Here is a 14,404-nt window from a genome sequence, read left to right as displayed (position 1 = left end):
AAACACAACTTCCTCAAAAAACAAAAGAAGCCAATACACAATGGCTCTATATACACACACACACACACACACACACACACACACACACACACACACACACACACACACACACACACACACACACACACACACACACACACACACACACACACACACACACACACACACACACACACACACACACACACACACACACACACACACGTACATAAAGCATCAGCAAACTGTAATACTACAGTTTTATGAGTCTATGGGTACTCTATCGAGTGGGGCTTACTCTGTCGAGTAAGTAGTTTTTGACGCAAAACAGTAGTCTGCCTGTAGGGTACTCGATTGAGTAAGTTGGGTACTCGATCGAGTAGGGGGCACTCGATCGAGTAAGTGCCTTACTCGATCGAGTAAGTGAGTTTACGGGCTGAGTTTTGACGGGTTTTGTTAATGATGCGAGATTAATATATAATGAGTTCCGTCACTTTTCTTAAATCTTTTATCATTCTAAAAACCTAAATTGAGAGAAGGAAGTTACGTAAGTTGATTCATCGCATCATTAGCAAATCCCCAAGGCTAGGAGAGTCGTATCATCTTCTTCTTTACGCCGTTGTGATCATCGTGTCATGGGTGAGTTCCTTGTATAATATTTATAGCTTTTGGTTGAGTTTCTTTAAAACCCTAATTGGGTGATTTTGAGGATTTTGGATGATTTGTATGTGTGTGGTAGTAATTGAATGTATACATGTTATAGGAGGAGGATTCATAGAGGAGAATTATGATTAGCTGCTAGATCGTCTGTGGTGGTTGCTTCTCCAGGTAGGGTTTTCTCTACTCAGTATTAGTTACATAATATGTGTGGTGATTTGTGCTGTAGTTAGGGTTGTTGATTGTTTCAGACGATTGTTGAGTTGTATTGTGATTGCTGATTGTTTGTCCGTGTTCTTCGGGGCGTGTCCCTGAATGAGTGGAGTCACTTGCGGGAGTGGCTTCACGCCCATGATTCGCCTTCTGTGGAACCCGCCACAGAAGAGATATGCACATTAATGGACGTGGGTTATCGCTCGATGGAGATGAGCGGGGATTTGGTGGGTACGGCTGCGGTCCCTCACTGGCGGTGTGGAGTATCGGTTGCGATGGATACTCTGGCAGGGCTACACACTTTAGTGTGTAGTCAGTTACGTGGAGATTGTTCATGGAGACCGGGGTTTGATGTGACGATTGTGCTGTTTGGTAATTGTTGTATTGTATCTTGTTTTCGTGTAATTAGTACTAACCCCGTTTAAATGTTTTAAAAACTGTGGTGATTCATTCGGGGGTGGTGAGCAGTTATTGAGCAGGTATGAGCTGATGCGTATGAGATAACTGGGAGAAGTCACCACGATGCAGTTTAGAAGTCTTCCGCTGTGTCTGATAGTTTTATAGTCTTTTTATAGTAGACAGTTTTGGAGAACTTGTATCTCTTTATCAGTTTTGGTTTTTGGCATGTAATCACGTTAAACGTTATTTACTATTTAAGTATGTTTCTTTATTGTCTGATGATTATCATTGCCTCGGGTAACCGAGATGGTGACGTTCCTATACCTGAGTGGTTCTGGTAAGGCACTTGAAGTATGGGGGTGTCACAAAGTGGTATCAGAGCGACGATCTTGAAACCTGTAACCAATGAACCTAATGAATATAGGGAGTCAAAATAAAATGAACCCGGGTAGAAGTTGTAGGAGCTAATGCAAAGACTTGGGAGACGTCCTAAAGTCGCGAACTTGCTCTACAATTTTGAACCGGTCACCATGGGATATGAGTCGGGATCGCTATGTGTTTATTTTATGAATTGTATACCTATATAGTGATGTGTGACATGAATCAGTGTGATTTTGTATGTTGTTGGTTGAAAGCATGTTGAAAGATAGTTAGTTTACAATGTTGGTTGAAATTGTTGGAAAAGTATATGAGAATGATGAATGATGTGGTGGAAAAAGGAAGTAGTTCATATATGATAATAGGTGATGAATAATGTGTTGCAGGATGTATTATTTATAATGTGGCAATCTTAGTTACATGAGATTAGGCGATGCGATATGGTTATACATGATTTTGTTCCGTAAGGTTATATAATAAAGCTGTATACTATATGCATGCTTTAGATAAAGTGTATGATGGATGATGGATAATGTTGCTTAAAAATATGATTTCATGATTTAAACATGTTTATATGACTGAAGTGAATTTTTATAATGTTGATATGTTAGTAACACATGAATGGGAAATTTTATGTTATATATATTGTCATTGTTTTTATATAAGGTTATAGAATAAAAGTATGTGGGTATTACATGAGTGGTAAGTTGAATAATGTATGTGCATGATGGAAGTTGTTGTTTAGATTTTGTAAATAGTAACATGTGGTTAGGGATACTGGTTTTATGAGTATTGAGTTGTTTTTGTTTACCTTGTTGTTGTTTAAGTTATTTGGAAGTAAAAATCGAATAGTTATGTCGTCTGATTACAGCAAATTTGTACTTAAACTGTTATAACTTGAGATTTATATATGATTTTGATGTGATTCTAAATGGAGGTGATAGCTTGTTCTTTTACGATTCTAACGATAGGTCACACGCCCAAAACGACCAAGAAACGAGTTAGTTATGACCGTTTTACGAAAATTGGACAGTGCTGAGAAATGCGTAGGGTACTCGATCGAGTGGCCCTTACTCGATCGAGTGCACCTCTTGTTACTCGATCGAGTAACCCTTACTCGATCGAGTAGCCCTGATAATTTGTTATACGTGTCTCTGACTTTCACCTACTCGATCGAGTAGGCTATTCACTCGATCGAGTGGCCTGTACTCAATCTAGTGACCCCTGTTCCCGGTCATATGCTTATCTTTTGACTTCGTTGCCTATTATGTTTAATTCAAAGATGTTATTTTGCTTCTTTATGCATTATTTCACGTATATGTTGGTCCTGATGCGTAAGTTACCCAATCTTATGACGTAAGGAGTGACACCTGTGGTGAGTATGAGCTCGGTGGGAGGACATGAGTTATATGTGATTGTAGTATATAGTGGAAAAAGAAACGGAAAATAGGTAAGGTTTATTGAGGCATAAAGCATGTTTTGTGAGATGAGATGAGTGATATGATTGTGTGTTGAGTAATGTAAAAGTAAGTGAAGGTGGGCAAGGGATGATGTGGGTCTAAGGAACGTGTGAATGAAAAGATTGAAAGGAAGGATTGGATAGTGGCAACTTGAGATGTGTAAAGAATTATGGAGGGAGATGGTTAGATTGTGTTGGTTAAGAATGTATGTAATGAAAGATCGTTGTAGAGGGATGAAGAAGAGTGGTATATAGTGAACTTAATGGAGACATGTCGCGATGTGGATTTGCAGATAGTGAGTGAGTTTGGGAATTTGTATTATCAAGAGGTGAAACTAATGTGTGTTTTCCTTGGGCAAGTAACGATATAAAATGAGTTTTGGAATTCAAAAAAAATAAAAAATAAATAAAAAAATAAAAAAATGATGATTGGTGATGAGTGTGAGTGATAGCATGATAAGAAAAGATCAATAGTAAGAAAGATTGAGATGGTACTAATATGAAATAATGGAATTTGAGTTTTGGAGCAACGAAAGGGTAACTGGATTACTGAAGAGTTAGGTAGAAGTAATAAGGAGTTGAGCTATTAATTGGTATCGTTGAGTGTAAAGAGAAAAGAAGGATAAAAGTAAGCTGAGAAAAATGTTGACCGGAGTTATGTGATATAGAAGTAAGAAATTGTCGTGATGTATGACACTATCATGAGGATGTTAGTTAATGGTTATATAGGAGTTTCAGGACAACATGATTAGTCATGAGTTTCGGGGAATTAAGGAAAGTAAGAAACCGGGTAAAGAATTTACACGATATGAGACCTTGGTGGTGAGTTGGGTGACAATGCAATTAAGGATGGAATTGGGAATAGTGTTGAGGTAATTTTGTTGATGGATTTGATGTTTGTTATTTGGTGATGTTAACCAAAGGTAGGAAAGAAACCGTGATGTTTAGAGATGAGTGTAAAAGGGTTGTTATACGAGCAGCGGGGGTATTGTGGTGTTGTCACTAGTGGTTAAGGGTGATGATAGATTAGAAAGATAGCAATCCTGAAGATGTTGATTTGGTAGAGGCCGGATTGGTATGTACGTTTGCGGGGAAGTATAAGATGTGGTCATAGGAGGCGGTTTCTAGTGGTTGAGTATTAGCTGTATGGTTATATTTGGTAGGAGATGATGGTTATGCGAATGGAGGAATGTTGATACGTGCCTAATGTATAGTCTTTTTAGCCTATTTCAGCACGTATTTCCATGCATTTTTATACTGTTTATATAGTATTTTGCCCCGAATTGGCTACTTTGGTTCGTTTTGTCCGTTTTGTAGAAATGAACGCGAAAGTAGTAGAATCGTACCCTTTTTCGTCCTTTTTGCATGCATTTAAAGGAGACGGGATTTTCCAGAGTGAGATACTGCATTGGGAAGCGTGAAGGCACGAATTACGAGGCAGTCGGTGACGAGTCTAAGCTGAATTGAAGACAGAAGACTCGATCGAGTGGTTTATTCACTCGATCGAGTGGTTTCTATGGTCCCAGTTGGTCGATCGAGTAGTTTTCTACTCGATCCAAAGTTGCTGAAAAGAGAGTTACTCGATCGAGTAACTATTCTACTCGATCGAGAAGATTATGCTGCGTTTTGTTCGATCGAGTGGTTTTATTCCACTCGATCGAGTGGTTTCTTTGGGCGTGGGCTTTAATTAGCCCGTGAGTGTGTTTTATTTGTTGGACTTAGTTTATTTCTATTTAAGCTTTACGTTACTAGGTCATAGGCATCCATTCATTATCTAATTTTTAACTATCAACTTTACTGCGTTACTTATTCTTCTTCACTGTAACTTTACTTTGGGATTTATTTTGCTCGGATTCGATTGTTCTTTACGTCGGATTCGCACGATTGTAATTCCTTTCTCTCCTGTTAATAATAATCAATCATTTGTTTGCTTTAATTCCTTGTTTACTTCATTTATTCCTTTGCCCTAATTTACTTTTATGCACTTTATTATTTATTTCATCATGTTTATTGTTAAATCGTCACTTGTTATTAGTTTTGATATTAATAGCGATATGAGTAGCTAAATTTAATGCATGTTGGGATTAGGGGATCTGCGGTAGGAATGTGACGATGTAGTAAATGAAATAGATAAATTAATTGTGAGATTCTGTCACCATAGTAATTTAATTGTATTTATCGACTTAGTTGAGTGCACGCTTCTGAGTCACCTCTTTAATCTGGCTAAAATTAATCCTAGATCAAAAGATTGGACTAAATAGGCCTGCTATGAACAGTAGACTACCCTAACGAGAATGAAAGTTAAGTTAGTGGTATTTTAGGATAGAAAGTGGACCGAAAGGACCTTTCCACATCCGTCTTGCATTAATTCGTCTGAGTTGTTTACAGCTGAATCACTGGACTACAGTAGTGAACCGAATTCCCGACATGTCTCTTCTCTATCTGATAGTTTAATCCTATTTTCTTGCCTTTACTGCTCTTGTCTCTACTTCTCTTCCTTTAAACTTTGTAGTTTAGAAAACAATTCAAACAACCCCCCATTTGTGACCAAATAGACGGACTTCTACAGATATCTTGCCTCCCTGAGGAGATCGACCTGACTTCCCTAGCTATATAGTTAGTTTAGTTAGTTTATTTTTGATAGGTACACGACAGACGTATCAAATTTTGGCGCCGTTGCCGGGGAGGCAATTGCCCTATCTGTTTTTGTTTCGTTTATTTTATCCGTCTAAGGGAATTTTTATTCCTTGAGGCAGTTCTTATTTATTTTCTTTCAGTGTTGTTTATGCCCAGGTCAGATAGGTTTGAGTTAGTTACAGCTGATTCAGAACCAGAGAGATTGTTCAGGCATAGACTCCGTCTGCAGAGAAAATCACGAAAGGAAGACTTGAGTACTTTCGAGCCAGAGCTACATCATTCTCTTTTCGCAGAAGACATTCCTATTTTTGCCGATCAACAAGTAAAGATGCCAAAACTTTCTAGTCATTCGGTGCCTAAAGCAACCTCGATTCCAAAGGGTTTCAATCTCCAGACTGAGGATGGGAATACATTCGACATCCGTCCGTCCTATATCAATCTGGTGGAAAAAAATCTATATAGAGGTGTGGCAGATGAAGACCCAAGGAAGCACATGGAGGTCTTTACAGACTACTGTTCTACTATCCCCGCCACTAAGGGGGTAACTCAAGACAAGATTAAGGAAGTTCTGTTTCCTTTTTCTTTGACTGATTCACTAGGAGTGGTCGATCGACTTGGACCGCACAACGGGGTTACAGATTGGGAGTCTCTTTCCCTTGCCTTTTACAAGAGATATTTCCCTCCACAGCACACCAATCTGCTGAGGGCCAAGATTACCAGTTTCAAGCAGGCTCCCGATGAGACTTTATATGAGGCGTGGTCCCGATTCAAGAAATTGGTGAGGTCTATTCCTCACCATGGTTTTGACCCATGGTTTATAGCTAACCAGTTCTACAATGGGTTGTATGACGACCACAGAGCCATACTTGATGCGTCATCTAGTGGGAGATTCCAGGAAAATACCGATGATGATAATGTATGGGCCCTTATTGAAGAGATGGCGAATTACGGTGCTGAGTATGGAAACCCGAGGGATAGTATAAGAACAGTTCATGCAGTCGATAAGCAGGTTGTGGCTCAGCTGGAAGCCATGAATGCTAGATTTGACAAATTGGAGTTACAAGCTGCTGGGGAGCCTCAGACGGTCCATGTTCTTACTAGAGGGGAGACCGTCACATGTGAGAGGTGTGGGAGAAATGATGGTCACACTGCTATTGGCTGTCTTACAGAGAAGGAACAAGTCCTTGCCTTTCAACAATACAGGCAAGGAGGGGGTTCTTATTACAACAACCAAGGGGCAGTCCATCCCAATTTGAGGTGGACTAGTCAAAATGTGCTCAATCCTACCCCTCCTCCGCACCAGCAGCAGCCGTATGTTCCTCCACATAAGAATCAACAAGGCTTTTAGAAGCCCCTTTCCTTCCCTCCTCCCAATCACGGAGCATCATCTTCCGGAGGGGTGAGTGAAATAGGTGAGCTTAAGTCTATGTTGCAGTCCTTTACAAAGCAGTGGCAGCTGAGTGATCAACATAAAGATGCATCCATTAAGGCACTTGAAACTCAAGTTGCCCAGTTAGCCACGAATCAATCCACAAGAAAGCAGGGTCAATTACCGTCTCAAACTGAGAAAAATCTACATGAGACGGTAAATTTAATCAATTTGAGAAGCGGTCGTTCATATGAGGGACCGGAAATGCAAACATCAGACCCAAGGAAGGCTATAATTGATGATGAACAATGTTCTGGCGAAGGAAATGAGCTGACGGCTAAGGAAATACTTGATCGACTGGTTTCTGGAGGTCGATCGAGTAGAAATTCCACTCGATTGAGTGAACAGGGAAAGGCGACTGCTCGATCGAGTGAATTTTCCACTCGATCGAGTGATTCTATTGAAGAAACTACTCGATCGAATGGGAATTTTGTTCGATCGAGTAGTTTGGACGACGGGCAGCTTGATCGAGAGCCTGCTAGTGCTCGATTAAGCGATAAATCACCTGAAAGACCTCGTTTAAGAGGAAAGAAGCGTCCAAAGGATACAGAGCTTGCTCCGGCTGACACATTGGAAGAGAGAAACAAGGGACTCGAGATACCCATCACGGTCCCCTTCCCGAGGCGTCTACAAAATACCAAATCCAACCAACAATTCGGCAAATTTGCCAAAATCTTGAGAAGCTTACAGGTCACTGTACCGTTCGCCGAACTGCTGACACAGGTACCCTCTTATCTTAAGTTTATGAAATAAATTTTATCGCGTAAGAGGCATATTAGTGATAATGAGACAGTAGCTTTGACTGAGGTGGGGACGACCCTAGTTCAAAATAAGTTACCTCCCAAACAGTCAGATCCGGGTAGTTTCTCAATTCCGTGTCATATCGGTACCCATTTGATTGATAACGCGCTATGTGATCTTGGCGCTAGCGTGAGTGTCTTACCATTGTCTCTGGCTAAGAGACTTGGTTTGACAAAGTTTAATTGCACCAACATGACTGTACAGATGGCCGACCGTAGTATATCACGGCCACTAGGTGTAATAGAAGACGTACCTGTTAAGATCGGGAGGTTCTTTATTCCCGTTGATTTCGTTGTCTTAGACATCCCCGAAGATGCACATACCCCTATTATTTTAGGGAGGCCATTTTTGTCCACTGCCCGTGCAGTTATAGACGTTGGGGGGAAGACTTTGACCTTTTAGGTAGGGGACGAGGAGCTGATATTCCATCAGTCTAAGTTCTGGAGGGCTCCCATGCAAGCTTAGCCCTGCAATGCCCTCTCTTCTATTGACCCTATTATTGACACTCCAAATGAAAATTTGGAGTATTGTGCTGCTATTGATACCCCTCCGCCTCAGATTGAGAGCAAAAAGGAGGAAAGTTCGTCTGTTTTCCTTGCTGCAGGTACAGATGAAAGCAATGAAGGAGATGTCAAAGGGCAATGTGCAATTAAAGCCAGTCAAGCTGGGAGTGATAGTGCTACAACCGATGAGAATGGATCAAGCGTGAGGAAAGTTCGTGCATATGTGGATGTGAACTATTCCCCTCCTAAAGAATTAAACGATTCAAATTCAAGCTCATGGAAGCTGAAGAGGACAACCAATGTTGCTGAGATGACGTCCTCCAGTCAGGAGCCCTTCAAGGGGCTACTGAATTGCATTGGGAAGTGAGCGGGGAAATGCCCCGTGTAAGACCTTGTAAAAACAATTTTTGAATTTTCCGTTGAATTTCTTTTATTGCTTTTAATTAGGACAATTAGATTTTAGACAATTTTTAGCGTAGATTTAAGACTATAGACTGTTACTATGCGTATTTGGTATTTTGGGATATCTTTGCACGTGTTTTTATGCAGGTTTGGGGAATTTTTACGCAAATTCAAAGGAAGAAAGACGAATTAAGGAGCTTACACGAGAAAAGAGCTCGATCGAGTACTTTTTGTACTCGATCGAGTGAATTGTGGTCGATCGAGTGCTTCCTTTTCAGTCGATCGAGTAAAGCACTTATGGGGAGTTCTCGTTCGAGTAGATTTCTACTCGATCGAGTGAATGGATCATCAAAGTGCTCGATCGAGTAGTTCTAAACCACTCGATCGAGTAAATGGGAAAAGACGCTCAGGGAGTTCTCCTTTAACTCTTTACTTTTTGATTCCCAATTCATTTTCCCCAATTTTTCGTCTCCTTCCCCTAATTGCGATAAAAACATCCCCAAATCCCCATTCTTCTTACTCTAATACCAAATCCGTCACCTACAAATTGTCACTTGCTAATTAATATTCAAAACCCCTTATTTCCTCGTTGATTTGTGCTAGTTTACACGGTCTATTAGCGGGTTTAGGGTTTGCGGTTTTCGAACAAAAAATCGCCACTTTGCTTGTTAATTGAAGATTAATTGCAATTTGTAGGTTTATTCTCATCAAGTAAGTGATTTCTTCACCTCATTGCATTTCAATTTAATTAATTTTGCATTCTTATGAGGTAATTTGAAATTAGGGTTTCGAAATTGTTGGCTTAGTCGAGTTTTTCGACTTATACTGTCATTGTTTGCCCTTACTTGTCTTGCTTGATGATCATTCCCATCTCCTCGCTGTATGTTGCATGATTATTTCGAATTTTACACGAATTTCGCTATTAGGGGTTTTACAGTCGAAATTTTCGACTGAAAATTGGTCTTTGTTGCTGTCAAATGCCTAGTTAACTTCATTGTTGCTTAATTGCTGCTGTTGTTGACTGCTACCCCACCCCTATCGCTGTTTACATACTGCCATTCGAAATTTTGAGGAAATGTTGGGAATTTTGTGCTGTAAGTCGACTTTTTCGACTGGTAGGGGAACTGTAATGCTGTTACCATGCTGATTGTCATACTGTTTTCATGCTTTTTCTCATAAAATCCCCTACCGTTTGTATACATGATGAAGTCTAGCTCACTGCCCTCTACTATCCAGACTTCTAGTCCGTCCCTGAGTGAGACGGTGGTCCCTGCTGTTACCACCGCCTCCACTACTGTTAGTACCGCAGCCCCTGTTTTCCTAGTTTCAGCCGCCGGTACCGTTTTTACCCCAGCTAGCTCTGCTGCTAGCTCTGTTTCGGCTGCCACTTCCGTTACGGCCACCATCACTGCTAGCCTTTCTTCGTCAGTGGTGGCCACAGCAGCCACTACTTCTACTCTAGCCGCCGTTTTCGCACCTGTGGCGGACTCGCCGGAGGTTGCAGCTGCTTTTAGAGCGGCCCTAGTCCCTCACACCGTCACTGAGCGGGCTTCTACTTTGGGTTCTAGGGGTCGGGGCCGAGGTCGTGGACGTTACCGTTCTACACCAGCTCCTGCTACTTCTACTTCTGCTGCACCTTCTACTTCAGCTGCTCCTTCTACTTCTGGCACGGTCACAGTTCGAGGGGACACCTCCCTCGACTCTCACCCAGACTATCCGCAGGTAATTTTTGTTAACGCCTTACATCGTAAGAGGTTTTATCACCTCCTAGGCTGCGAGTTTGTACCTTCCCGGTTTTTAGATAAACCGGCACTTGAGAGACTCGGCTTCTACGAGCCAGTTTGTGAGTTACTACGGGGCACGGGGATGGCCGGACTCATCACTATGAGTGGTCGTACCTTTCTGGAGCTGAGCCTTGAGTTCCTCAGCTCCTTCACCTTCTCCTCCGGGGCATACGATGCTGACCCCGCTAGTTCTTCAGTGTCTTTCCGGTTGTTTAACCGGACTTTTCAGATGACTTTAGAGGAGTTTGGTCGCAGACTTGGCCTTTCCTCTAAGGGCGACACTACCGCCCCTAAGAGGGTCATTCGTCAGCTTTGACGGACCCTGGCCCAGACCACTTTTACCGAGCGAAAGCTCGCCCAGGTCCACCTTCCTCCTGCCCGTTATTCTCTTAGGTTGATGGCGAGCACCATCTTCGGCCGAAAGGAGCCGAACAACATCACAAACACCGAGCTCTCCATCCTGGGCGGTTATCTGAACGTTGACTGTGAGGGTCCTTTTACCCTCAACATTGCCTACCTGACCGCCCAGTACTTTCAGGCCCAGGGGCTGAAGGAGACGGGATCTATTGCTTGCGGTGGCATAGCCACCATTATTGCTCGTTCCCTCTGCCCCGTCTGGCCTCGTGACTTGCAGTACCTCGAGGGAGAGAGGTTTCTGAGTCTGGATGCCATGCTTTTTCAGCATTGGCTGACCCTAGACTACCAGACATAGAAGATAGACGGTTCCTTGTCTGTAGACTTACCCTGTGACACTCTCCCCCGTCTAGACCCCTTGCCTACTGTTGCTAGGGGCGCCCGACTGCCACCTCCATCTGCTTTCCACCTTCCACTCCGACCACCTCCCACTGTACCCGCCGCCAAGAAGCGGCGTAGAGTTGAGACTGGAGAGGGGTCCACACCTTCAGGGAGTACCCAGCCTTCCACGGCTACTCCCATCCCGACCCCTACTCCCACTCCCACTCCCACTCCCACCGACCAGACACAGGCTCAGCCGGTTTTTCCGGCTACTTTCGTACCACCTCCACCCTTTGTGGCGTCCGCGGTCATGGACCAAGGGCGCCGTGACGGTTTGTTGCTTGAGATTGCAGAGCGACATGCTCATATGGAGAGGGACTTAGCTCTTACCTTGCACCCTCTGTACGAGTACCACTTGAGGCGACACCGTCCGATCCCAGAGGTTTGGCCACACCCTTCCTTCTACCGGTACCCAGCTGAGGGGTACTCGGAGTCTGCTGAGGAGGAGGAGGAGGAGGATGAGGACCCTGGGGTGGCAGTGGAGAGAGCTCGCGCTGAGGAGCGGAGAAGGAGAGAGGAGGAGGCTGATCCGGAGTTCAGGGTGGAGGACGTCCGTGACGAGGACGATGATGAGTAGCTACTGGTCTACTCACTTCCCGAGTTTTCTGGCTGGTTTGGGGAAGTTCGAGTTTTGTATGTATATCTTACTCTTTTATTTTGTCTCCTTTTATTTATTGTTTTTATTTTCTTATTGGTTGTATATTCCCGTTCCCTGTATATATCTGCTGGTGTATGCTGGAGGACAACGAGGGCATTGTCCGTTTTGGTTTGGGGAGGGTATTGCATCCTTTTGAGTCTGCATTTGAATTTGTTTTGCATTCACGTTTATTTTTCAGCTTTGCATTGTTTATTTATTTCATTAAAAAATTCAAAAATCAAAAAAATATTCACGTTTATTTTTGCATATAGGTTGAGTCGGAACGGTAGATTTCTGTGATGATAATGCACTATAACTTGTCATTTTTACTTGAGCCTTGCACTTCTGTTGATAGTTATTAGCTTTGTCATACGCATAGTCTACGAGTTTCTGTTCAAATATAGCTGACTGTTTAGACTTGACCTGATAAATTGGCAAACTACTCCATAAATTCTGAGTTTTAGAGCCCATAACTGGTGACATTCATGACCGGTTTATTAGGAATTGAGAGTAGTACTCCTTGCATAGCATGTTCATCATTTTTGCACTTTTATGACATTCAATTTCTTGTCAAATGCACATATTCGGGTTTGTGGTTGGTGTCACATGCAGGGAGGTGTTTGCAAATTTTCCCTTTTCCTTATATTTTTCACCCATTTTGCTCCACATAAGCCAAAATTTGCCTTTTTGACCCATTAGCTACATCCAAAATTAAGCCTGCCTAGTGAAGCTAGTTTAGTATGTCTTTTGTGGTATGATTTTCCGTCTGCAGTTTGGCCCGTATTTCTTTGTATGGAGTTGGTGTAAGTAGAGGAAGGAGGAAAAGAAAAAAAAAGAAAAAAAAGGGGAAAAACGTGAAAGAAAAGAAAGAAAGAAAAAAAAATGAAAAAAGAAGCTGAAAACGTGAAACAGAAAAAAAAAAAAAGAAGTTTGAAAAAAGTTGATTTGTTTGTTGTGATTCTTTCAGACGGTGTTTAAAAAAGGAAAGTTTGTGACCGTCTGACTCCTCCATTCTTATTCTATATTTTTGAGGAGATTGTGTTGAGTTTAGTGAGCCGTGTGCCAAATGAAGGGCACTTGTACTTAGTTTTTCAGTCAGTTGAGACTCGGATGGTTTATTATGGTCCTGTTAGGAACTAGCTTGATGCTTTTACCTCCACGTTACCATAACTTGTTTTGCCTTTTCTCACCTGAACCTCACTATTCCCATATTATTTGTAAGCCCTCGGCTGTGACGGACATTATTGGTTGGAGTGTGTGCATTAGTACTTGAATTGTTTTTCATTTTTGTTGCATGCATGCTATGTAGGTCGCAGTTAGGTGAGTGACTGTCTTTTCTTCTCTCTTTTACATATAACATTCACCCTTTGCTTCATGAGAGAAGAGTGACCACGAGAGAGTCCGATTTTGTTGGTCTTGCAAGGTCGATAGGTTGGCTATATTTCTGAACAGCTTATAACTCGTTTGCGTATTGACTGCTTAGCTATAACTGTTAGTTTTTGTTGCATTAAATTGGTTCAAGTAGACAAGTTAAGCTAGCTCTGAGTTTTCATTTCCGTTCCATTAGTTGCATTTTAGTTTACTCGAGGACAAGTAAAGGTTCGGTTTGGGGAGATTTGATACGTGCCTAATGTATAGTCTTTTTAGCCTATTTCAGCACGTATTTCTATGCATTTTTATACTGTTTATATAGTATTTTGCCCCGAATTGGCTACTTTGGTTCGTTTTGTCCGTTTTGTAGAAATGAACGCGAAAGTAGTGGAATCATACCCTTTTTCGTCCTTTTTGCATGCATTTAGAGGAGACGGGATTTTCCAGAGTGAGATACTGCATTGGAAAGCATGAAGGCACGGATTACGAGGTAGTCGGTGATGAGTCTAAGCTGAATTGGAGACAGAAGACTCGATCGAGTGGTTTATTCACTCGATCGAGTGGTTTCTATGGTCCCAGTTGGTCGATCGAGTTGTTTTCTACTCGATCCAAAGTTGCTGAAAAGAGAGTTACTTGATCGAGTAACTATTCTACTCGATCGAGTAGATTATGCTGTGTTTTGTTCGATCGAGTGGTTTTATTCCACTCGATCGAGTGGTTTCTTTGGGCGTGGGCTTTAATTAGCCCGTGAGTGTGTTTTATTTGTTGGACTTAGTTTATTTCTATTTAAGCTTTACGTTACTAGGTCATAGGCATCCATTCATTATCTAATTTTCAACTATCAACTTTACTGCGTTACTTATTCTTCTTCACTGTAACTTTACTTTGGGATTTATTTTGCTCGGATTCGATTGTTCTTTACGCCGGATTCGCACGATTGTAATTCCTTTCTCTCCTGTT

Source organism: Silene latifolia, chromosome 3, assembly GCF_048544455.1.
Source record: "Silene latifolia isolate original U9 population chromosome 3, ASM4854445v1, whole genome shotgun sequence".
NCBI lineage: Eukaryota > Viridiplantae > Streptophyta > Magnoliopsida > Caryophyllales > Caryophyllaceae > Silene > Silene latifolia.
Note: the sequence above shows the minus strand (reverse complement) of the source record.